At 46.4% G+C, this 24,054-nt stretch overlaps 1 long non-coding RNA gene across 1 annotated transcript; it reads right to left on the reverse strand.

The window, feature by feature from the left end:
- Positions 1 to 22,065: 22,065 nt before the first annotated feature.
- LOC140215377 (uncharacterized) lies at positions 22,066 to 23,805 on the reverse strand. The gene is made up of 2 exons (XR_011892335.1): positions 22,516 to 23,805; positions 22,066 to 22,447 (listed from the first exon to the last, which is right to left on the reverse strand). It is a non-coding gene; the product is annotated as an uncharacterized lncRNA (long non-coding RNA).
- Between the last annotated feature and the right edge of the window lie 249 nt (positions 23,806 to 24,054).

Raw genomic sequence — 24,054 nt, forward strand, 5'->3', positions numbered from 1 at the left:
CAGAATATGGCCCAGTGGTTTGGTGACTATTGCTGCACGTATGGCATTGTGCTACGGAGGGCGGAAAGTTCGGTCGACCCTGGCGATGGAAACTGTTGTGGCTGTTTAAGCGCATCCCGGTAGACCCAGACAGGTTCTAAGCTTGGGAGCTTGCATGCTCTCAAGCACTCCGAGATTTCTCCTCCGCGTGGTTGACAGCTGCTGAGTACTGTAACGCAAGAAACCCATTAAGAGCGCTTTGTACACTTGAGGCATCAAACCATAGACGGTCCCTATGCTTTTCCAGTGATGGCTTTAGAAAGCTGATTGATCGAGAGGAGTCTCTTCCTTAGGTAGGATACATGGGGGCTCCAGGAGAGATCACGGTCGACAATGATCCCTAAAGATCGGTGGGTTCTCTTGTACAAGATAGGCTGGCCATTAAAAGAGACCGGGTCTCCAGTCATTGATTTTCCCGTGAAGGCGACTAATGCGTATTTTTCTGTTGAAACTAGGAGGCCTTGTCTCTGAAGATAAGTAGACGTAATCGTTGCAGCCTTTTGTAACCTTGCGCGAACCCGTGGGCGAGTTAATCCTGAAGCCTAGATGCAAATGTCATCTGCGTAAATTGACAGACTGACCGACTGTGGCAGAGGCTCCGCCAGCCCCATCAATGCCAGGTTTAACAAAACCGCGCTCAAAACGCCACCTTGTGGAACTCCGTGGCTGGTGTAGTGGTCGGTGGTTTGACCCGTTTGACCATTCTCGGTGAATACAAAGAAACTCCTTCGGGTCAGGTAGTTCCGAATCCACCGAAAAGTGCGGCCTCCGATTGCAGCGGCCACGAGCGCGTCAAGAATGGTTTCTGAGAACCATTATCATAAGCACCCCTCACATCTAAATATGGTGCTACACAGAGGCGTTTCGATGATATCTGTTGTTGAATGGAAGATGCAAGATCAATGACGTTGTTGACCGACAAATGACCACGTCGAAAACCTGTCATCGCGTCTAGATAAACATTATAGTGTTCGAGAAACCACTCGAGGCACGTAAGGATCATGCTTTCCATTGGTTTGCCAACACAGCTGGCGAGAGCAATAAGTCAATATGGTGACAGTTCAAGGGGAGACTTTCCATGCTTTAGACAAGACGGCTACGCTTCCATTCAGAGGGAACAGCGCCGTCACTCAATGAGACGTTGAGGTGACGCAGCAGGATTTCTCGCGCTTCATGGTCAAGGTGGCAGTGAGCAGCGTACGTTATACTGTCGGGTTCCGGCGAAGAAAAACGCCTGCAAATGGCTAGAGAAGCCTCCAGCTCTTCTATGGTTAAAGGCTCGTCCATTGCCGAAACTTAAGTGAAGGAAACTTCGTACAATTCAATATCCTTTAGCAGCACTCTGTCACGTGCAATTGCCTCACAGAAGTCTTCTGCAACATCCACTTCTCGACAGACTTGGTGGAGAGCCGGTGCCTCAAATGGGTGGCGTTGCTGAGAAGAGCGAATGCCCTGGATAGTTCGCCTTACGCGAATGCGATCTTTACGTGAGTCCAACGAGTTACATAAAGATTGCCATCTTTCGTTGACTAATTTGTCCATGCGACGACGTATTTTCTTCTGCGTGCGCCTGTCCTCCCTAAGGTCTAGAATCAACTTTGTGCGTCTACATCTGTTTTCGGCACGCCGACATACTGCACGAAGCTTTTCTATTTCAATGTCAAAGTCCGCGCGAGTAGCTGACCATGAGATGCAGCGCGTTGCAGCATGCATCGCGTCCACAATCACAAGCTCTATGTTACGTGCAAGGCCGCCCTGGCATTCGCCGCTCACAGATTATTGAAATGGGGGCCAATCAATTACTCGTCGAACCATAGGGGAAGGCATCCTGCTTAGACTTGTGATGGCAACGTAAGTAGGAGAATGGTCACTTCTACGTGTTTACAAGCCATTAAACCGTTATAGACGATCGAAGTAAGGCATCGTGACAAAAAAATCAGATCTATGCAGATATCAAGAACAAAGTCAGATCTAGGCAAGTATCAAGGACAAAGTCAGATACAGTGACCCAAGTTGTGTACTAGACTGTTTGTCTCCTCGCGTCACCGCCCTGTTTTTTGCGCTGTTTCCTTCAAGTTCGACTCAAATCAATTGTTAGAAAACATGGCCACAAAGAACTAATTAAAGACATCGAATTTTTAGAAATGAGAAACAGCGATAGGACAGTCAACAGTCACTTTTTCATTGAGGTATTATCATCCTACAGCGTCAGTGAAAATCGTAATTCTGAAAACCAGTGAACCCCCAGTCATTTTCTAACAGTACGCAGCTCAAGTCTTCTGTGAGTCATTGAAGCCCGTATAAAGCTGGAGACATATTGTGGCTTTTCACTCAGAAACAATACCACAAAACATTTCGAGCGTGGTAGATTAAGCGGATACTTTCAAATTTGCGAATTCACAGAACCTTGGAAACTTATTGCAAAACATCGTAGTATTTCTAGTTCTCGTGCAACAAGGAACTCGGCATTATCGGGTCGAAATGGCTAGCTTCGTTTTGTGATCGGCTTTGAGTAAAATAAAAATAACTTGCCACCCAGCGTTACATGCAGAGCAAGGTAGCATTGGGCTAAGGGCCAAGTATATCGTGCTGTCTTCCGATGTGAACCCCACACTGGTAGACAGCCAACGTGTGGCAAATGCAGTGATTGGAGATAGTCTGGAATTTTCAGCGCTACGCATGAGAAGGCTTCACTCTTTTTGATAAACCAAACAGTTGAAAATGTTCCATAGAGGTGACTCTTCACTTTTTACTCTTTTCAGCTTGCTGCTCAACTTCGAAAGCGAGCGACTTGTACTACAGCCAGCTCAAAAGCCTAGATACCAGCTCATACGTATATGGGAATAGTACTCGCAACATACCCTGCAACTATTCGGAAAACCGGATAGTTCCTCTTCTCTTTAATTAGCGCATTATTACCTCGATACTGAATCCGGTATAGAAAAAATGACAAACATTTTCCCGTACCCTTGCTTTTTGACAATGTGCGAAAAGATGATCACATGCGATAGCGATGAGCAGTCAACTAGACGAATTTTCGCTCATAAATCGCGGTGGTGTGTCAGGGAAGCTCAGTGACCACTTCAGTCATCCGGTGGCTGCTGCCATCCACATTCGTGTAAAACCCCAGGATCTTCGAAAAGTAGGGAAAGGCTTTGATCTCGCCGCCGAGATACGCTATTGGTGACGTTGATGATGATGTGATGATGTTTGCTGTCATCTCCTTTCAAACCGGCTGGAGACAGTCACCTAGCCTGCATGATTTGTTCAGGTTTTACCATATTTATCGCCATCTAACCTTTCGATTTCGATGTTAACTTTCGCATTTAAAACCTATATCACTATATTCTTTAATTACCGACGCTAGCAATGACCCCGGTTCTATCAATCTGTTCCCTGCTTTTCTTCCACCAATACTCTAATCGTCTCTTACTTATCTCGATTGACTAGTTAATCCTTTCGCCTTCTTTGAATCCTGAAGTTTCTGGTATGTGGACGCGGCCTACGGGTGTCTTTGGGTGAATATCTTGACATTCCACTACGATTTGCCGAGTAGTTTCCGGGCTATTTCTGTAAGACACACATGCGTCATCTTATGGCGCATATTTGCTCCGGTGCGTTTTCGTCCTCAGGCCGCCAGCTTGGGCCTGAACTAGCGAGGCATTCCTTTTGCGCTATCATAAAAATTTTCCCTCCTCATTTCCATCTTGCCGTCTTGTAAACCGCCACGGTCTTTTTTGTGTCCATTCTTTGCATCCAAGTTGCCGTCTCCGTTTCTCTCACTTTCTTTGTGATGACTCCTGGATGTCTATTTACACTTTCAATTACCTTGTATTTGGTTGCGAACTTTCTTGACCTCTTTCTCCATTCCGTGTCCATGCTTTTTAGGTACAGATATGTTCGCACTTTAGCGGGCCATTTGTTTTCATTCAATGTTCCCGAGCCTTTCCTCAAAGCTTAACTTTCTCTGCGCTTTTCCGACCTACACGGTAGCCGTGGCGCCATCTCTCGTCGTTTCTCGGAAACGAAGCTGTAGGAGGCACTTGAATGGGCCCGCACTTTTAAAATATATAAACAATGACACATTTGCAGTTTGCGATATAACAGGCGAATATACTAAAAAAAATCGTAACAATAAATTAATAGGGCATTCCAAACACGGAGATCAAAATATTGATACAATCAGTGAAATTAGGGCGCTTGAATGAGTAACTATCGACGAATTAAGAGTCGCTGACTTGAAAACCAGGGAAATTCAAGTTTCTTTATGTGTAAAGAGTCATTATACCTTTCTTTTATGGATACATATGATATAGGACTATTCAGTCACTGAAATGAAGTACGCCACAGAGGAGTTCATCTACTTTTACTCATCGGTTGTGAGGTAGAACAATTGATGCCTTGACCTGGCCTTGACCAGCTGACCAGTTGCATGCTCGTTGTCGAGGCCATGACCGTGATTTGTGTTGGCAACTATGTCCAATACACATTCGCAAAACCATAGACAGGTGACGGGAGAGCCGCACCGCACGCGTCGGCGCTTTTGGGTTCGGCTCCCACCAGCGGTAAAGTTGTATTTTATTTACTTGGAAGTTTGTTTATCCTTCCGTACAGAAGACGTTCATGGGGCAATGAACCAAGCCACCCCCTATTTTGCGCTGTTTCGCTGCCGAAAAGTTAATTAAGGATGGCTTCGTTGGTTGGTCGCACTCCTGCGCAATTTATTTCATCAGATGACGCGGCATTCTTCCCATTTCACGTATACGGTGCGTTCAAATAAGTTCGGCAGGCGATGTCCGGTGACCATTTTTAATTTTGATCAAAAAATTTGAATTGCTGCCTGATAAGCCCGGAAAGACGAAATAAGCTCTAGTATTACGAGAAAAAAATATAGAAGTGCCAGGTCAGTCAGTAGCGCTTTTGCGAGTTTTGCCTAATCCTCATTTTGGTTATCTGCGAAAGAAAACATGTCGTGGCTACGGCTCGAAAAATATTTTATAACAGAGCACGGGTCAATAGCATTGACTGTGAGTATTACAGTGTACGACAGATAACAGATATATATGATAGACAGGGAAAAATCGCAAAAACAGAATATTGCACAATATTTGTCAAGTTCGAGATTTTTTTTTACGCCATGTTGGCCGTGGGGTTCCACAAGGTGCGGTCCTCAGCCCTACGTTGTTCAACATCACGTTCATTGGCCTTGGAGTTGAACTCCTAGACAATGTTAACATCAGCGCAAACGCGGACGATGTATGCATATGGGCATCGGGAGTAACACGACCGCAAATGCGTGCACGACTACTACGGGCCACAACCGCAACATCGAAATACTTGTGTTGCCAAGGCCTGTAACTTTCCACAGGAAAATGTGCTGCAGTGGCATTAAAGCGGCATTCACAAGGCAATCAATGCCGTGGTAACAAATATTCGTTGATGGAGCAGTGATCCCGGCTGTCACCCACCATATATATATATATATATACATAATTAGGTGTCGTCATTGACTGCAGCCTATCTTGGTCGAAGCGCGTCAGTGCACTGCGGACCAAACTATCAAGTTTTACACCCGTTCTTCGTGTTGTAGCCGGACTAAGATGAGGCCCCTCTGAACGAAGTCTTTTGCAGCTATATCAGGCGTTATTTCTGGGCTACCTACAATACAGCATGCCTGTGCTTGCCATTGTACGTTCAACTTATCTCCGGTCGTTGGAAAGCCTTCAGGCCCAAGCTCTGCGACCATGTGTAGGCATGCCACGGTGTACATAGACTTCCAGCCCCAGGGAGGAATCGCGGACCTGTCCAATTGAAAGTTACATCTCTTCTGAGCCACTTCGAGTCCAACTCCGATTGCTGACTGGACACACACACCATCCCTTGTCTTCAATTCAAGAAAATCGCCCAAGCTTTACTTACTCAAGATGTCTCACTACTCACAGGCGTATTATTCCCTCAGGCTTCCCACCTACCGTCATCTCTGAATTGATCATGGACACTGCGCAGACCACAGGTGCGCCTTCACATACCTGGGATTTCAAAGAAGTCGTGTATCCCTTCCACTGGTAAAAAAACAGCTCACTTTGATTCATTTGCCTCGACTATACGATGGATCTCTGCACATATACAAAGAGGGATCCGTTACTTCATGCGCCTCGACCGCGGCCTTTCTGATCCCTCAGCTGGACACATCCCGCCAATACAAATCAGACCACAAATCGTCTTCAACAGCTGCAGAACTTGTTGCAGTAGGAGAAGCTGTCCGTTGTGTCTCCTGCCTGACACCACGTACATGGACTATACTTTCTGACGCTAAATCAGCGCTGCAATCCGTCGATTCTCTTTCGAGGAGAGGCCGGTATTACATGCTAGCACTGGACGTCCTGCAGATATTTGAACATGCTCAGAGGAACGGGCACTCATTTACTTTCCAATGGGTCTCTGGTCACTGTGACTTGACCGGCAACGAGCTAGCTGGTGCGGAAGCAAGAACCGCTATCTCTAAAGCCGTCGACGTAAAGATCTCACACTCGCGAAGCGATGTGAACTCTTTGTTGACTGCGCTCATGGGAAATTGCACAGCACATTATTTAGCTCAACCAGACCATCGGTACAGGCGCCAGCGTGAAATAGACTCTAGCAGGACTTTTCGCCCCCCGGCTAAAGTCAAGCGATGCCAAGCAAGCATGCTTCATCGGATCCGCCTGGGAGTCGCCGTCACTCCACGCTATGCACATATCATCGGCTGTGCGGACAGCCCGAACTGGGAACGCGGCCAAGTGCCTGAGACTCTCCAACATCTGTTTTGCGACTGCCCTTTATACGCATCACAGCGGAAGACGCTGGCTTCTGCGCTAGCAGGCATTGGCAAGCCAAGATTGTCTGCAAATACTATTTTGTCTGTAATGTGTAACCGTACAATAGCATCGCTAGCTACAAGGGCTGCTAGACTGCTGAATCACCAGACTAGACACAAGGCTTTAAGGAAACCACTGTGTTAGTGTATATATGCATCCCTTCTTCCTGTCCTCGTCATAATCTTTCATCACTCCTTTTTGTCCCCTTTATTTTTCCCCTGTGCAATGTAGCAGGCCATCCTAGCTCAGGCCGACCTCTCTGCCTTACATATAAATTGTACATATATCTCTCTTTCTCCGTATCTGTGAAGAGCATGGATTTCAAATTTTGTAAGCCCGTTGCTCATTAAGTCCTTTAAGTTTCAGGCAAATATTCCTTCCGATATACCGGGTGTCCCAAATAACTTGGACCAAGCTTTAAAAAAAAAAAAAAAACCTAGAGCTCTAGAGAAATCGTAAAGACTGCGTAGTAGCGTCAGTCGTGTGTACTTAAAGGGACACTAAAGGTTACTATTAAGTCAACGTGGACTGTTGAAATACCATCACAGAAACCTCGAAACGCTTGTTTCGTGCCAAGGAGAGACTTATTTTAAGAGAAAATGCGTTCTAAAGCGTCCGCGTACCTCTAGCACAGTTCAAATCGCCCGCCCTCCGATCGAGGAGTACTGACATCATGGTCTCATAGTGACGTTGCGCCATCGGTGAGTAGAACGGCGTCCGCAGACGGCGCTACGGCTTTTCTGCGCAAAACGCGAACGCGCGGCTAGAAACAGAGCCAAGACAGAGCCGACAGCAGAGCGAAACCGGGAGTATGGTGGCTAGCGGAAGGAGAAACGAATTACGTCCCACATTACGTCCCACGGCACACGGAGAGTCCGTTTTTGTTAAACTATAGGCTGCGGCGAGCTCGCAGCGTGGTCGGCGTGGTCTGTGAGAAGTGACGAGCCTTTTCGCACTTGCAACAGGGCATAAAAAAGTGCGAATCGACGCAAAACTCGGCCTAGAAACGTGCTTCGCCACAACCAGGGCTCAATACGACCCAAGCTGGCACGACCCAGATGTCGTTTCCAGCACCGCCACCAGGCGCCGCTACTATACCTCATACTCCAGCGCAAGACGCCCATAAGCTGGTACTTCATTCTATGACGCAAACTTCGACGCTCGTCGCAATGGACCCTGACACCGACAGATTGGCTCGCGATGGTGGGCTCAACTTCAGCGATTTGAACACCGACGAGCGCGACCTGCTGCTGAGGGCTCGCACTGCCGGCGTCGTTGCGTACTACGACGGCGGCCTCGACACCGGCTCTCCGGAGCGGGAGAGCAACGAGGGCTTCCCACGACATCACATGGACGTGGCATTCTCGCTGCTTGTTCCAAATGAAACTTTCGCGAGCCAGCAGAACCCTCACAGCACGACGCGATAACGAAACTACTGAAACTCCAAAGCGTGCGCGGCGCAGAGTCGAGCGCGCACAGTCGAGCGAAAACGAAACCTTTCGAACACCCATATTACTGAAGGGTAACCTCAAAATGTTATTTTTTCTTAGAATCGAATAGACGTAGACAAGTAGCATTTTTTTCCGTCTTATAATAAAATGAAATGATATTTTTAATACGAGTAGTTGAGTATTAGTAACACAAATTATGAGGAGTGCTTTCGTCATCGGGCTAGTACCGGAATGTCGCTGGGGGGTCTCAAATCGTGTCATGCATTTACCTCAATTTCTCGGTTACTAAAGCTCTGTTCGCGATTATATTGACGCCGTAGACGTTCTAGAACATTGCTCTACCACTTTGACTTGAGTTTCTGGTAACCTTTAGTGTCCCTTTAAAGCCAGTATTTTTTCCATCACGATGTATTAATTAATTGCTTTTCATTAGTGAACTATTTAATTATTGCTTTAATCGCAACCATGCCAATTACAAAGTTGTAGGGCACCTTAAACAACCTCCGAAACAAGAAACAAACATTTGTTTCGTGCTCAGCTTTGCCTCGTTGGTTTTTCCGTGAAAAAACGACAGCGCAAGAAACATCAAAAATACGAAATAGATACGCGCTCACGCGCAGCTACTCAAGCACTCCCAAGCGAATAGACACGGACACACGGCTTTACTAGCGGCGGCAGCTCGATACAGAGCTTCACGCTATGTGATGGTCGCGGCATCATGAGAACACGCCGCTGACGCATTGATAAGCACAGTGGAGCCGCAGGAGGGGTAGGAGGGGCAGGGGGGGATTTCAAAGCCAGGAAAACGTGACGGCGCACTTGGGACTAATTTTGCGCATTTGTTCTGTAGATAGGCGCGCCCGGAAGGTATGTTCCTCTTGCTCCCTTTAGCAGTAGAAACAAACCTTGCGCAGGCTATGTCCATCTAATGCGTTTCGGCGTATCTGTACAGCCAGTATATGCTGTTGTCGTTTACGTAAATCATTTTTGCTTGGCGTGTCAGTGCGTATTTCAAGAGTTCTAGGACAATCCCACCGCTGGCAACCAGTTGTACGGGTTGTAGTCGGGCATGAAATATGTCGTAGCTGGCCCATGCCTTCGTCCAACTCACCCACACTTGGGACGTGGTCGTAGGGAGGAACTTGCTCTCATCGAGAACTAGGAGTACGGGATTGATTTACAATATTTAAACTACGACAGGAGCAGTGGCGTAGCCAGAAATTTTGTTCGGGGGGGAGGGGGGGGTTCACGATGCAGCTCGGCCTCCTCCTTATAGAATTTATCGGGGGATCAAATACATGAATAATAACTCCATTGTCATTGCCAAAGATGCTGCAAACGAATTCTTGAACGCTACGCACTGTCAAGACAAGTAAAGTATGTATTTTTTCATAAAAGAATATACTTGTATGTTCCAACAATTGTGCGTGAAATAACTGATATCAATGCTTCGATGTTTTTGTCTATTTAATAAGTAAATAAAATATCACACCAACTTTAGAAATATATCAGTTCAAAACCAGCAAAGCAGTGCGTGCCGCTGATATGAAAAAAAAATGTAAAGGCCATGAAATGAACAAGTTGAGGACAAATATGTTAATGAAACTTTGTCAGTCAAGAACCTTGTTTACGCTTTTGTACTTATGCAAAGGCCATGGAAGAATCTTAATGACGCTGTCATTTGTTCTAATGCATTGCGCAGGAGCAGTTGTCACCGGTCCTGCGTTGCAATGGCGCCGAAATTATAGTCGCAACAGAGAGCACATATAAAAAGCAGGAGTTCTGCAGAATATACGAGGGTGAGTCAAATGAAAGTGAGCCAATGCGAATATATGACAAACGGGGTACTTTATTTAAAAGTAGTCTCCATGAGCATTTATAGATTTGTCCCGCTGGCTAACGAGTCGCGTGATTCTCGTCTAATAAAGCTCCTTGGGTTGCTTCTTGAAAAAGTCCGCAACTGACTCCTTCAGGTCATCGTCGGACACGAGTCTAGTTTCCTTGAGCTGTTTCTTCAATTGCCCAAAAATGTGGAAGTCACAAGGCGACAAGTTTGAGCAGTATGGCGGATGTTCCAGCGTTACCCGCTTGAACTTTGCCAATTTTATGTTAACCACATCAACGACGTTGAGACGGGCATTGTCGTGGAGCAAGATGACCCCATTCGTCAATTTTGTACGTCGTTTGTTATTGATTGCGACACGCAGCCGATCAGGCGTTTCACAATATCGGAAATGATTGATAGTCTCTCTAGGTTTAGCAAATTCGATCAGTAATGGCCCCTGACGATCTAAAACAAGTGAACACCTTTCCGGCGGAAATAACGGCCTTTGCTTTCTTTGGGAGTGGTCACTTCGACTGTTTCCACTGTAAGCTTTTTCGCCGTCATGTTTCAGGCTCGCAGTAGTGGTACCACGATTCGTCCCTGGTCACAAGTGCAGAAAAAAGTCGTCACCCTCATCGTGGTACCGGATCAGATGAGTCAAGGCAGCGCCGAACCTCTGTCTTCTGGCAGCAGCTCAAAATCGTCGGCAACCATTGCCCACACATGAGCCGATAACCGAGATGTTCACGAATTATGTTGTGAGCCGAACCGTGACTGATGTTCACACGCCCTGCCTGTTCATCGATGAATATCCTCTGTTCATGTTTAATCAGCTCATCAACCTTTGAAATTATGTTGAGGGTGATTGCACGGTGGCTTTAACGGGGTCTTGGATCGTCTTTCCAACTATCACTTCCTTCTTTGAGCCGTGTCCTCCAACGCTTCACTGTGGCCTATGGAATGCAATTTTAAACGTACGCGGCATCCATACGGCGGCTAATTTCATTTTTGGAAACGGCTTCAGCTGTCAAATTGTCACGACACCGCGCTGTTCTACTTTTGGAGCGTCCATTAACGCAACCATATTCAACCCAGTGTATGATAGCATTAAGGAACATTTATTCTGACACCTGCGTGTCACTTTCGTAAATGATAGATGCCTGTGTGCTATCCGCATGCCTCACGGATAACCATTATTGAGCGGCGTTGGCTGGCTCACTTTCATTTGACTCGCCCTCGTACATTAGAAATGCGAAGATACAATGGAATATACAAATGCGAAGATACAGCTTGATAAAGGGCAAAAAAGTGCCGCTGGAAACAAAGTTCTGTGCACGTATACACAAAACTTCGCAAGAAGGTATTTAAATATAAGTATAAGTCTCCAATAAATCTACGTATCTAAGAAAAAGTCACTGTATATAATGCGCCAAACAAGGCAAATAAACATGTTGCGCAATCGCAGATTCGGAGATACAAAATCCTAGCGCCCGCCACCCCTCCCTCCACTCCCCCTGACGTATCACGCGCGATGGAAGGCGGCGCGCTTCCTCCCCGCTTTCCGCATTTGCGCACACAATGCTGAACCACCACCATCGGCTCACCCATGCCTTCCTCCCCCACTATGTTTTCATTCGCACATACAGCATGCGGCGCGCGGTCTCAAGGTTATGGCCCTTGGACTTCATACGGAACATGAGGGCGACGGCGACGGCAGGAATGCGCCTGCAGTGTCCATATGATTGCTATCGCAATAATATAATACGCGTATCCGGCAAATGAAGCTTTCCGGAGCCCATTGCTTTTAGTAAATGAAGAACCAACAAACTCGAACTTTCACCATGCGACAGTACGCTGCGCTGCAACATCTTTTTTTTCTTTTGTGCGGCGGGGGAACCGAAATGAAGAAACGCAAGGGAAAGCATGTTGGCCACAATCGAATGCCTACTTTGGGCACCTAATGTGGCTACCCACGGAATATCAAAGAAAACGTGAGACACTTGGTTCACAGAGAACCATACGCATGTTGCTCGGTATCCTACACTGGCGAGACAAGATTTTCCGGAGAGGTTGCGCTCAAGCGAACGCGTTGCAATCCGTCGAGTCCCCACAGAGATGGCGGCGAGCGACTATTATTTCTTTTTCTCGTCGGCTAGCCAGAAAGCGTCCAAAACTCTGCCAGGCTAAAATACACTTGGCTAGAGAAAAACGAACGCGCATCGAACGTGCCGCTCGGTGGTCGGGGCAACACGAGAAAAACGTATGCGCTCTGGCTGGCTCTGGCAGCCCGCGGGTAGCGAGAACAAGAAAATTGAAGAGGCTCACTGTGTCGTCGCAAATAAAAGTCAAAGTTGAAAAAATAGATAAGAACTTCGTTACCTTTGTTGGCTTTAGTGTCGTGACATTGATGCTTTGGCGGAGGTGAATGAAAATGTTGATATTCTTTTCCATGACATGACGGCACAAATGAACCGCCACAACGCTTCGTCTCATTGGAGCTCGCTGCGTGCTTTGTCAACTTGTCTGATAGTGTGTTGATTTGGCATGTCTCATAGTACGTTCCGATGTACTTTAGAAAAGTCAATGCACCTTTGGCGCCATATGTTTATAACAGCATTAAACGCACAGAGTCCCGTAATTGAAAATCTAAAGCACGACTTTATTTAATCAGCTCATCAACCTTTGCAATTATGCGCAAAGATTGCAATTATGTCACTGCATCTTTCGCATCAAAAATTTATGAGAACTTTATACCCATAAAGTCTAGGAATTTAAATACATGCGCTCCGTAGATTGCGCGGCCTCAACTAGATGCCACGACGAGCCCGCTCGCCATCAAAATGCCCTCGAAACTTTGTGCTCGGATGGCGCTTCTAGAATTATGTGACTCCCGGTGCATGGGCATGGCCTCGAAATCCAGCCCGAGTTCGCAATGTGCGTGCTGAAATGTCTTTTTGAGCGTGAGAAATACATTCTAGACGAAATCTAGAATGATTGCTGGCGCCGGGGATTGTTTTGGTCGGCGGTGCATGGGCAGCACGAAAAAATTTCGGGGGGGGGGGGGGGGGCTGAAGCCCCATAAGCCCCCTCCTGGCTACGCCCCTGGACAGGAGATACATTTCAAAAGTCTAGCATGGCTCCCAAATGGAGCACGAAAGACGAAGCACCAAGCACGAAGCACCCAGCAAGAAGCACCTAGAACCCAGCCCGAAGCACACGAGCACCCGAAAACTGCTGCTTAAAAACCCTCTGTCCTCCCTAGATCCCAAGGTGAGGGAAACTGTCGTCCAACCTTCGTCCAATCGGACCATCCACAGTCGTTGGAGGCGTAGAGGGAGGGTTTGAGGGGGAGGGTTCACACACTCACATCTGCACTTTGGATTCCCTGAACACATCGAGTGGAGCAGGCCCTCGTAGACAGGTTGTCACACTTGACCCCAGCACGGGCGCCTCTTGATTGCAGAGCTGACTTCTCAGGTAGCCGCCGCGACTGTCAGTAGGCTGTGACGAATTCTGGGTCCCGCGAAAACGCACCGTAAAAACACCCTTTTCCAGGAGTTTTCTTGCTGCAAGTAGACCGTGAAGGCGACAGCGAACCAACTAACAATACTCGGTCCGCCGAACGTGGCTAGCCTTGCTGGCGCCGCTGGCTGTCCGAAGGAGGCGCATTGTCGGCTTTACAAAGCGACTCGTCGCAGCGGGCTGGGAAAGGTTCGCAGGCTCGGCACCCCTGCAGGCCGATCGTAACAGTATATACTGGACAGTTTTAGAATAGCGTTTGCAACCAAACGGAAACGCATTACGTACGTAAAGAAATAGCGTCCTCCTCACTGCGCATGCTCCGAACGTTGTTGGGTATCTGTGGTTTACGTGCGCTATCATAACTTACGTTATTTTGCGAGTTTAACGTTCGTAATGTTTACGGACGGTAAGAAATAGCGTTGTCGAACATGGCGGCCCCCATGGCTCCCGCTTCAGCGTGAATTCTCGTGATGGCTACGCTCTCACTCGCGTTGATCGCCAGTAAATATCGTATTGAGCTTTCGCTTTCTATAAACTCACCTGAAAGGTTAGTTTTCAGCGCATAGCGCGTCCATTTTCTGAGATCGTTCGTCGTTTCTGGCGCCCGTAGGCCTAGTGAAACGCGTCCGCATAGCAACAGCAGGATGGTTGCTAATGGGTCGTCTTGGCTTGGATACGTTTGGCACAAGACACCAAACGGCGCCCTGTTATATAACGTCTTCTTTACGTTTGCGTTTTCGTACCGTAAACTAAAAGACTCGAAAGGACGCACACAGTAACTTCCCGCAAAGGCGATTACGTTTAACGTACGTAAGGCGACAAACGCTAATCTAAAACCGTCTAACTACGGGAGATCTCAACGGTACCCCGCCAGTGACCAGCTCTTCAAGAATACAGTTGTGCCCTTCAAGAATGATGAGAAGGCTAAAATGATCCTGACTCGGGGGGCGACGCACGACGGCAACAGGCAGGCAGACAAGCTATTCCGGATGTGGCATTGTGGAGGACGCCCTAGTCCGTCAACAATACCTAGAACGTACGAAGTCCTTTGCGAGACGGGTAGCTTCTCACAAAAGCGACACAGGACTGCGACGGTAGTTCAAGAAGCGGGAACGGATCTTTTGGCTTTATTTACTGCTAACTCTCACAGTAGTGTGCGCGAGGCCAGTGCGGAGGCCGAAAACACAAGGTCATCAGTGTGGCGGATGTTAAAAGAAGGTCATATGGACCCGTACCATCTACATCTTCATCAAAAACTTGAAGACCGAGATTGTGAAAATATATTTGACTTTGCCAGTTAGTTTTTCACGAAATGTGAAGAAGAACCGGACTTTCTTCACTCGCGTGCTTTGGACGGATAAGGCTAATTTCTCCAGAAACGCACTAGTTAATCTTCATAACGCGCACTATTGGAGCGATAGGAATCCCCACTGGCTGGCACAAACACGACACCAATACCAGTGGTCGTGTAATGTATGTGTGGTATTTTTTATGGCAACATCGTCGGACGCATCTTTTTTGACAACACACTAACGACGCAACGCTACGTCAACGACTTCTTCCAGGGCACCGTGAACGACGTCTGTTGCAACGCTCCACTTGCGCACATTCGGAACACCTGGTTTCAACACGATGGTGCTCCTGCGCATAGTAGTAGTCAGTCTCGAGCGGGGCTCGACAAACTTTTTCCTGAACAGTGGACTGGCCGGCACCCTAGCCTGCAAGGTCGCCGGACTTGCTACCGCTGGACTTGTTCTTGTGGGGCTACGTGAAAGATCGTGTCTATAGCAGCAAAACTACCACACCGGAAGCCATAAAGGCAAAAATAAGCACAGTCTGCCGCGAGATTCCAACGTCGTTGGTCAAAGCTGCAACAGCACAAGTGTTGCAAAGAAGCAAGTACTGCATTGCTTCAGACGGTTTGAGCACTTGCTATAAGTGGCAGTGCAAAATAACCGCTTAAAACTGGTGTACAACGTGACTGTTTAACGCGCCATATGATGTCACCCTATCCTTACATAAAAAAAAGCTTGCGACAAAGATAGAAATAGGTAAAAAAAAACTGCTTTGTGCTGCCTCTTTTTCAGAAGTTCAAGAGACAGGGTAAATGGCTAAACCAGTTGCACCTTTGGATGTTTCTTTGTGGGCGGCTGAGACGCCTTACGTGCTTTTGGTTTATTTTTTATTGAAATAAACTCCTGAGTAGCTCTTTTCTGCTCTTCCGAGAGATGCCCTTTTTCTTTATTTGTGCTGTTTTGCACACTGTTTTTTTTTAAACATTGGTTGAATTTCTCTTGTAGCCTTGTTTCAATATACGTGAAGGTGAAAGCTGTCCCGAGTGCCTCAGGACCGAGCACAATATTGTTGCGTTCACAGGTGCTGACGTCTATCGCACCACGCTAGTTAGGGCGCGAAACCTCTCGAGCCATCCTACATGACGAAGCCGTGTACGATGCGGCGATAAACGAATGCAGCCGTGTATCTTTCAAAGGTTGCTTGGAGGCGCTTGAGTATACGACGCGCGAGCGCGCATCTATTTCGTATTTCGCGGGCTTTTGTTTTTTCTTGGGAAAAACAACCAGGTACACTGCAGCACGAAATAAATGCTTGATTCGGAGGTTAATTAAGGTGCCCTACAACTTTGCAATTGACATGTTTGCGATTCAAGCAATAATTAAACAATTCACTAATTAAAAGCAAATATTTAATTATTACTTACTGATCAAAAATATACTGTACGTAAGTATACACGACTTCCGCTACTAGGCCGTCGGCACGATTTCTCTAGAGCTCGTGGTTTTTTTTTTTTTAAATCTCGGCCCAAGCTAACAGGGACGTCCGGTATGCAGGGTGTTCAAAAGTAAGCTTTATGGTTTTCTGAAAATTAGGCATTGGGAGTCACGTGAAGACCACCTGTGCAAATAAGTTACGTGGCCAGGGGGACGCAAAGTGAGATGATAATTATCGCTGTCAGCAGCCCAATTTACTAAAATTGGATAATTATATCGTTTTGTTGACCACGGAAGTGGGTATGTTTGTATTCAAAGGTTAGAGGCAGTCGTGTTCATACACGGTATGAGTTTGAATTATTCTTTTTGCGTGTCTGTGCTCCGAGATATCCGACTCCAAATTTTAATTGCCGACCCGCCGTGGTTGCTCAGTGGCTATGGTGTCGGGCTGTTGAGCCCAACGTCGCGGGATCAAATCCCAGCCAAGGCGGCCGCATATTGATCGGGGTGAAATGCGAAAACACCCGTGTGCTTAGATAAGGTGCACGTTAAAGAACCCCAGGTGGTCAAAATTTCCGGAGTCCTCCACCACGGTGTGCCTCATAATCAAAAAATGTTTTTGGCAAGTAAAACCCTATATTTCAATTTAGATTTTAATTGCCGTTCGCATGATTACGCATGCAAGAAAGTTAGGATTGGCGCAAAACTCCTCCCGATGTGACGCGGCTGTTGCGTGCGGCGTTTAGCCTGACAACGGGGCGAAGGTATTGGCAAAGATGATAGCTGTCCCCCTTCGCCTCTCGGCTGGTGAAATAGAAAATCGAGGAACCCGGAACCGCTGTTGTAACACGCGACCGCGAAGCCTGTAACGATGGCGGCAGCTGCCATGCCGAGATAATTGCGCGAGCGGAGAAGCCGGAGGGCAGTGCGGATGCGTAATGGTGACTAGACGAGCGGGCATGGTCGTTGCCTGGGCTACGCAAGTAAAGTGACTGCTGATTTCCAAGTATTGTGACTTTTATTGAAATCAACAGCAACACTGCACGGCATGCACAACCGCTCTGTCATATATTGATTTCGCCAGCCGAGAGGGTAAGGGAAACAATCATCATCTTTGCCTATGTCTCCGCCCTGTTGTCAGACTAAACGCCTCCCAGTGCCTAACTTAAATAAAACCATAAAAGTTAACTTTGAACACCCGGTATAGCTGTTGTTCGCGATGCGCGCCCCAGTGTGGTGTTGCCTCACTGCAAGTCGCGCTGGGTGCTCCCTCATTGATCAAGTTGCTACCCTGTGTACAGTTAAAAAATTGTTCTAACATCCTCTCCATTCTGTTTCTAATGAACGGCACGCAGGACCTGCTCTTGAAGGCCCGATATCCAGAGCAAGCGCTGTAACCCATGCGACAATGCTCCGCCGTTATGTCGCTGCGTGCGTGCACAGATTTTGTGATTCCTGTCCAAGAACGCGCTGAGTGATTTCAACCCGAATTTTCTGTTTTGTTAATACTCGCTTTCCGAACCATTCTCGAGCATTTTCATGTCGCGAAAGAATTAAACCTGCAACCACGAGCACGCGCGGACCTCCTATATCGCAGTGGCGGTACCCTTTATTCGATCACATTTCTTGCTTTGTAATTACGAAACAGAAAAAAAATGATGCAACATGGTTTTACACATTACTTTAGTTCAAGTCGACATACCTACTTTGGGCAAATTTAAAGAAAATTGACGATAGACTTAGAAAATATTCTTAAATAGCGCTAGTTTAACAGTAAGCCTTAGTAGGCTTTAGTATACTTCTTGGCTTAGGCTTAGTAAGCTTTAGTACTTCTTGTGAATATTTAGGGCCACGTATAGGGCAAATATATTCGGCTAAAAATTCATTGACTTTGATGGAAAGACGCTGACAATGTTTGGAAGCCCTGCTGTTCACAGATACGGATGAAAAAAAAAATCTACTTTGACCAATATTGTACAATGTTCTGTACTTGTAATTTTTTTCCTCCCCATCATAGCCATGACACTCTGTAATAATTGCTTAGAATCGATGCCATTGACTCATACTCTATCACTAAATATTTTTAGAGGCGTAGCCTCAAAACCTTTTCTATCGTAGCTAACTAAAGTGCGGATTCGGCTAAATTCGCAAAAAGTCCTTCTCACTGACCGGGCGCTTCCATACTTTTTTTGGAGAAGACAGGTTCCTTTTTTTCTCGCAACACTATGATTGATTTCGCATTTCTTGGCACTCAGGCAGTAAAATATATTTTTTGATCAATATTAAATATGGTCACCGGACATGCCTGACCGAACTTCTCTGAACACACCCTATAACCTTTTTAAACTTGTGCGTTGAGCATGAGGTCGAGGGTTCGACCATGGCAGTGGCGGCTGCACCCTTATGGGGATGGAATGCAAAAAAAAAAAAAAAACACAAAAAAAACGATAGTGTGCCGTGCATTAGGTTCACGCTGAAGAACCGCGGGTGGGGAAAATTTATCTGAACATCTCCACTACGGCGCCCCTGGTAACCCACTGTGTTGTTTCAGGATGTTGAAACCAACAATTTCTTACCTTGGAAAAGCGGCCCCGCCTAGCGTCTGGCAGGATTTTCGCTGCCGTGCTGGAATGTGTAGCCGACCGCTTGTTTGCGTTTTCATTAGTCAAAACTGCTAAGTTCACATAAATCACTGGCCCTGGCGATATCTATTTGGAAGAAAAGGAATCTGTCGTTTAGTAGGGCGGCTACACCATTTTCCGGAAGGCAGCGTGCCCCGATTTGTTCAGTATCACAATAGTTCACAAACAAACGTGTGCACTTCTGGAAAACCAAACACGTCTCCTGTCTCGCGTCATAGGGAAATGTGGTTTCCGCATGCGCGCGCGCATTTACTTTTTCGACAGCGTGCACGCTCTCGTTTGTGCGACAAATAAATTTTTATATTTAGCGTAAGGTTGCAACCAGAGTGTTAGTTTATTATTTATTCACCTTCTACAAGCATGTAGTATATACTGGTTATTTTGGTAGATGCTTTTCGTTACCGGCTCATACAATCAGACCGAGAAAATTTTAATGGCTAGATATATATTTCCATGACTAAGCAAGCTGACTGCACGTTCACAACGCTCATGCGACCCCCTTTCCTCCGTGAAAAAAGGTATTAATAAAGCGAAGCTTCAGGAGTAATCTTTAAGAAACTATGCGACCTAAAATTTGCATGCGTGTTTTTGCAGCGACAGCGGCCCGGCGCGACCAATTTACGCCTTCGAAGTCAGACTCGTTAGTGACGCGACGCTGTCGCAATAGTGCATGTGCTTTCACTCGGCGTCTGAATGAATGGCCCGCAGAATATCACTTTATACCTAAGAGGCCCGACGACCTGCGCGAGCGTCCGTAAATCTGTGCTCAAAGATAAAAGAATTTAATTTTTGAACGCATCACCAGGTATCGCCGCGTGCGAAGAACCTGCCTGTCTGGCCTGTCCGGCGTAGACTATATTGTACTCATGAATCATTTTATTGCGATAGCAATTATAGGGACACTCCAGGCAAATTTCCACCGTCGTCGTCAGCGTCTTCCTCGTCGCGACGTTCCGTATAATGTCCAAGCACGATATCGCGGTCGCGAACCGCGTGCTGTATCACTCTAAGAAAAAAAAAAAAGGAGTGACCCTTGCTCAATTAAGGGAGAAACCGATGTCCCCTATGTTTGTTTTTAAACGGAGCAACTTTCCTTCTTCATTCATGGGAGGAACGGTTTCTCCCTTTCAAAATCAACATGGCCGACTCCAAGCAAGCGTAACGAAGCGATGTATACTAGGCCTATCAAATGTGCTAGTTGGCAGCTGGAAAACAACGTACGCTTCATAAGCATAGTGTACGTTACTGATATTTGCAAAAAAAAATCTCGCTAAGATTTCTTTTGCGCACACAAGGAACCAGGTGCAAGTACGAGACGATATTTTAGTGATGCCTTCCACTCGTCTTCCACTCTTATCACCCGCCGTTCACGGCCGGTTGACCACGTTAATAACGCGGGCGGAGCATCACTCCAACCACTGTCGAAGCGCTAAATTGAATGGCATCGCTAGAACAACGCGACGTTTAACTCACATAAACATAGAGATATCCAAACATCAAACCATAGAGTTACTATACTGACTCTAGAGGACAAGCTACCCATAGGGCCCATGCATTGAAATCGGGAACCGCAAGAGCGCCGCCATGTTGCTACGCGCCGAGGTTGCCAGCTCCTGAGACGCTTGCTAGACTTGGTGGCAGTAGTCAGTTTTAATCCGGCAACCGTAGCAGCATGGTAGCAGCGTAGCAGCATGGCGTCTCGCTTGTAGTGTCGTGATGTGTGCTTGCAGCCGTGTGTTTGGGCTTTATAAGTTCGTTCTTTATTCTATGTTGCGGGACGGTGTGGGTGTGGTCCATGTTGACCGTACAGGTGGCAGTTATGCAACCGAGGGATGGTCCTGTTGAAGTTTCCGGCGGTATGCGGTTTTCAGCGGTCACGCCAGTTGCAGGAGTGTCACTCGACGAGGTTACGAGCTTGAAGCTGTGGTCAGATTCCTCGTTGGCGTTCCGTAGTTCTCTTCGCACGGACGCGGTATGTTGCAAAAGCCGCTTTCGCGATCAATCGTCGCGACGATAGATCGGGTTTATTTATTATTATAAGTACTGATCCAGCTGTAGGGCGCATGTAACCGACAAACGGAAGTCTCAGGAGAGCACCTGAGATTATAATAAAGCAGGCGGCGCAGGAACTCCAGGGCACCCAAGGGACAGTGGGGGGATCAAAGCTCTAAGCAGAACGGTACGTAGGTTGGGGCCGCCGAGGCAGGTGTGTGCCAGGGAGTGTTCGCACGGACAGCTCCCCTGGCACGCTCAGCAGTGCCTCGCAAGGTCGAGATACTTTAAAGGCACCTGCGCCCATGATCTTTCTTTTGCCTCGGAGCAGTGAACACGATTAACGAAAATAATATGGAGGGCATCCGGTGCAGTCGCGAATGCGTCATGGCAAATGTAGCTCGCGTCGCCTGGCGTGTGGAGTAGTATCAGAGTTGGTTGTATGAACTTTATGCATAATACGCTTTGTTGCGGTACCTTAACGGAATGGGTCTAGAGGACGGTGTTGGTACATTTTTTCGTACCGCCCTAATCCTATACCCCCCACTACAAACACACACACATATCCCCCTTTCTTTTTATGTATACATACAATTGCTTGCCATGACGGATCATAGCCTCCTTTATTTTTGAAAAATAGAGGAGGCTATGGACGGATTGACCAGTTCAAGTTGTCAACTTGTCAGTAACTGTCATAGGAATCACTGTAATGAACACAACTCCACAATCGGATTGCTTACTTTCATTTTTTGTTGCAACACTGAGGACTACATAGAACTTCATTTTGTATGTGTGAGAGAAGTATGTGGATATCACGAGCTTAAGCCAATGTGCGATACACAGACAAAGCAGCTGCTACAACGTGAACTGCATTGAGGGCCACACAACACACACGTAATTAAAGGTGCAAAATATAGGGGGAAGCTTCAAAATACGCTCTGTAGCACTGCAAAGTATAACATATATTGTATGTGTACAATAAATGTTCAAAAAAACAATGCATCAATGTCCCATTTGCCTTCAAGTATATTATCAAGTTCAAGTTTACTGAAGTTTATTATGAGCATATGTACAACAGGAATCTACTAACACACCCGCAGTTAAGGTGGCTGTTCGAGGTGTGCTGGCTGCCTCAGTGTAAGAAAAAGAAATTGGGCGAATGTCGACACCAGTGCCACTGCTTCTTGCCTCTGACCTGCACGTGCCTCCGTGGCATCTTTGTGCACAAGTGTGCTGGCGTGGCGAGGCGTAGGAGTCATCCGAGAGAAAGAGTATCGTTTACATGGAGAAGTGGCTGTTCACATTGCCTGTCGCTTTCCCTCAAATGTTTCCTTGGTGACTAGGGTTACACACCCGCAGTCAAGGTGGCTGTTCGGGGTGTGCTGGCTGCCTAAATGAAAGAAAAAGAAAGAAATTAGATGAATGTCGATACCAGTGCTATTGCTTCTTGCCTCTTACCTGCATTTGCCTCCACGGCCTCTTGGCTTGCCAAGTCTGTATGAGGGAGCTGCTGTGGCTAGGCGTAGGCATTGTCTAAGCAAAAAGAAAAGACCATTCAAATGGGGAATTATGGAAATAAATGCAGTTGTTATGTCTGCTTCTTGCACTCCTCTTGCCTAAAAGTTTTCAAACATAGTGTCCAGTACACACCAGCACTTTGACTGCTTTTTGCTTTTTACCTGCAGGTGTTGCTGCGAGATCCTTAGTATGGCTGCATGCAGCATTGTAACACTTAGTGGAGGCATTTGAAGTGGTAGCCAAACATATAAAGTATCATCCTTGTCTGCATAAATGCTTTCAATTTCTTAATGCAGTGGTAACTATCACTATTAGTGCAAGGCCCCTCACATCTATGTGGCAAGTGCCATAGCTCGAAACTGAATTTTTCCTTTAGTGTTTCACAAGGCGTCTGATATGTCCACATTAGATGTGATCTGTTTGTTTTTATTTATCCCAGTGTGGAGAGAGCATCATTATTTTGTTTTTTATTTTTGCGTGTCTTGTTTTTTGGTTTATTTCTGAATTTATCAAGCAGCAGTCTCATGATGCTAAAGTGACTTATGTAATGGCAATCAGCTTTTGTTTTGAAGAAAAACAACGCATTTCCTGACCCATTGTTTGATATCCCCTCACTCGCATAATTTTGCAGAGTATTCTACCTACATTGACTTGCTTGACCTCCACTGAAGAGTCTTGCATTTTCAAATACGACTCTTTCCTTAAAATCATTCGACACTTCTCATAATTTCTGTACCTTGGGCTTCTGATACTGTCTTCTTTAATTTAGAGCTTACATTTTACATTTGGAACACACGGAAGGGCTTGCCATTGCATATCTGCATAAAAGGGAAACATGTTTCATTAAACATTTGCAAAATCCAATTGAAGATTGATGAATGCAGCTTGCAGTGTGAAATGACTGAATGAGCCATAAAAGTAACTCATCTCACTTGGTAAATTAAAGCACATATTAGTGTGATGTACATGATACGTTACACTAACATGGTGGGTTCTCTTGCTTATACAAAAAAATAATCGGTGCGCGATAAAAAATTATTTTTGCATACCCCTTGTACACACTGATTTCAGGAAAATGTGCTGGAGCTGTCCACATGATCTACTTATTTTACCTGCGAGTATGATCAACAAAAATGTGTCCCAGCTGCTTAGTGGTATTTGAGATTATGTCAGTATTGCATATGTGCCTGTTGTCTAAAATAATTGAATTTTGAAAATGCTTGCAGGGATCTGATGTGCATATCTGCAGTTTATGGATACATGTAAAAGACTCAGCATCAAGTGCAAGTGAACGGTCCCACAGGCCCGGAGTCGATCATGCAAATAGATTCGCTGCACACATTTGGCATGAAATGGCATGCAAGGAAGGCACATGAAATGGCACATGAAATGGCATGCAAGGAAGTGTTTAAAATATTGCACAGTTAATAAAACGCCTACGCTATTAATAAGGGTTGATGCACTCGTTATGCAAAACGG

This window comes from Dermacentor andersoni, chromosome 1, assembly GCF_023375885.2.
Source record: "Dermacentor andersoni chromosome 1, qqDerAnde1_hic_scaffold, whole genome shotgun sequence".
Taxonomy (NCBI): Eukaryota; Metazoa; Arthropoda; class Arachnida; order Ixodida; family Ixodidae; genus Dermacentor; species Dermacentor andersoni.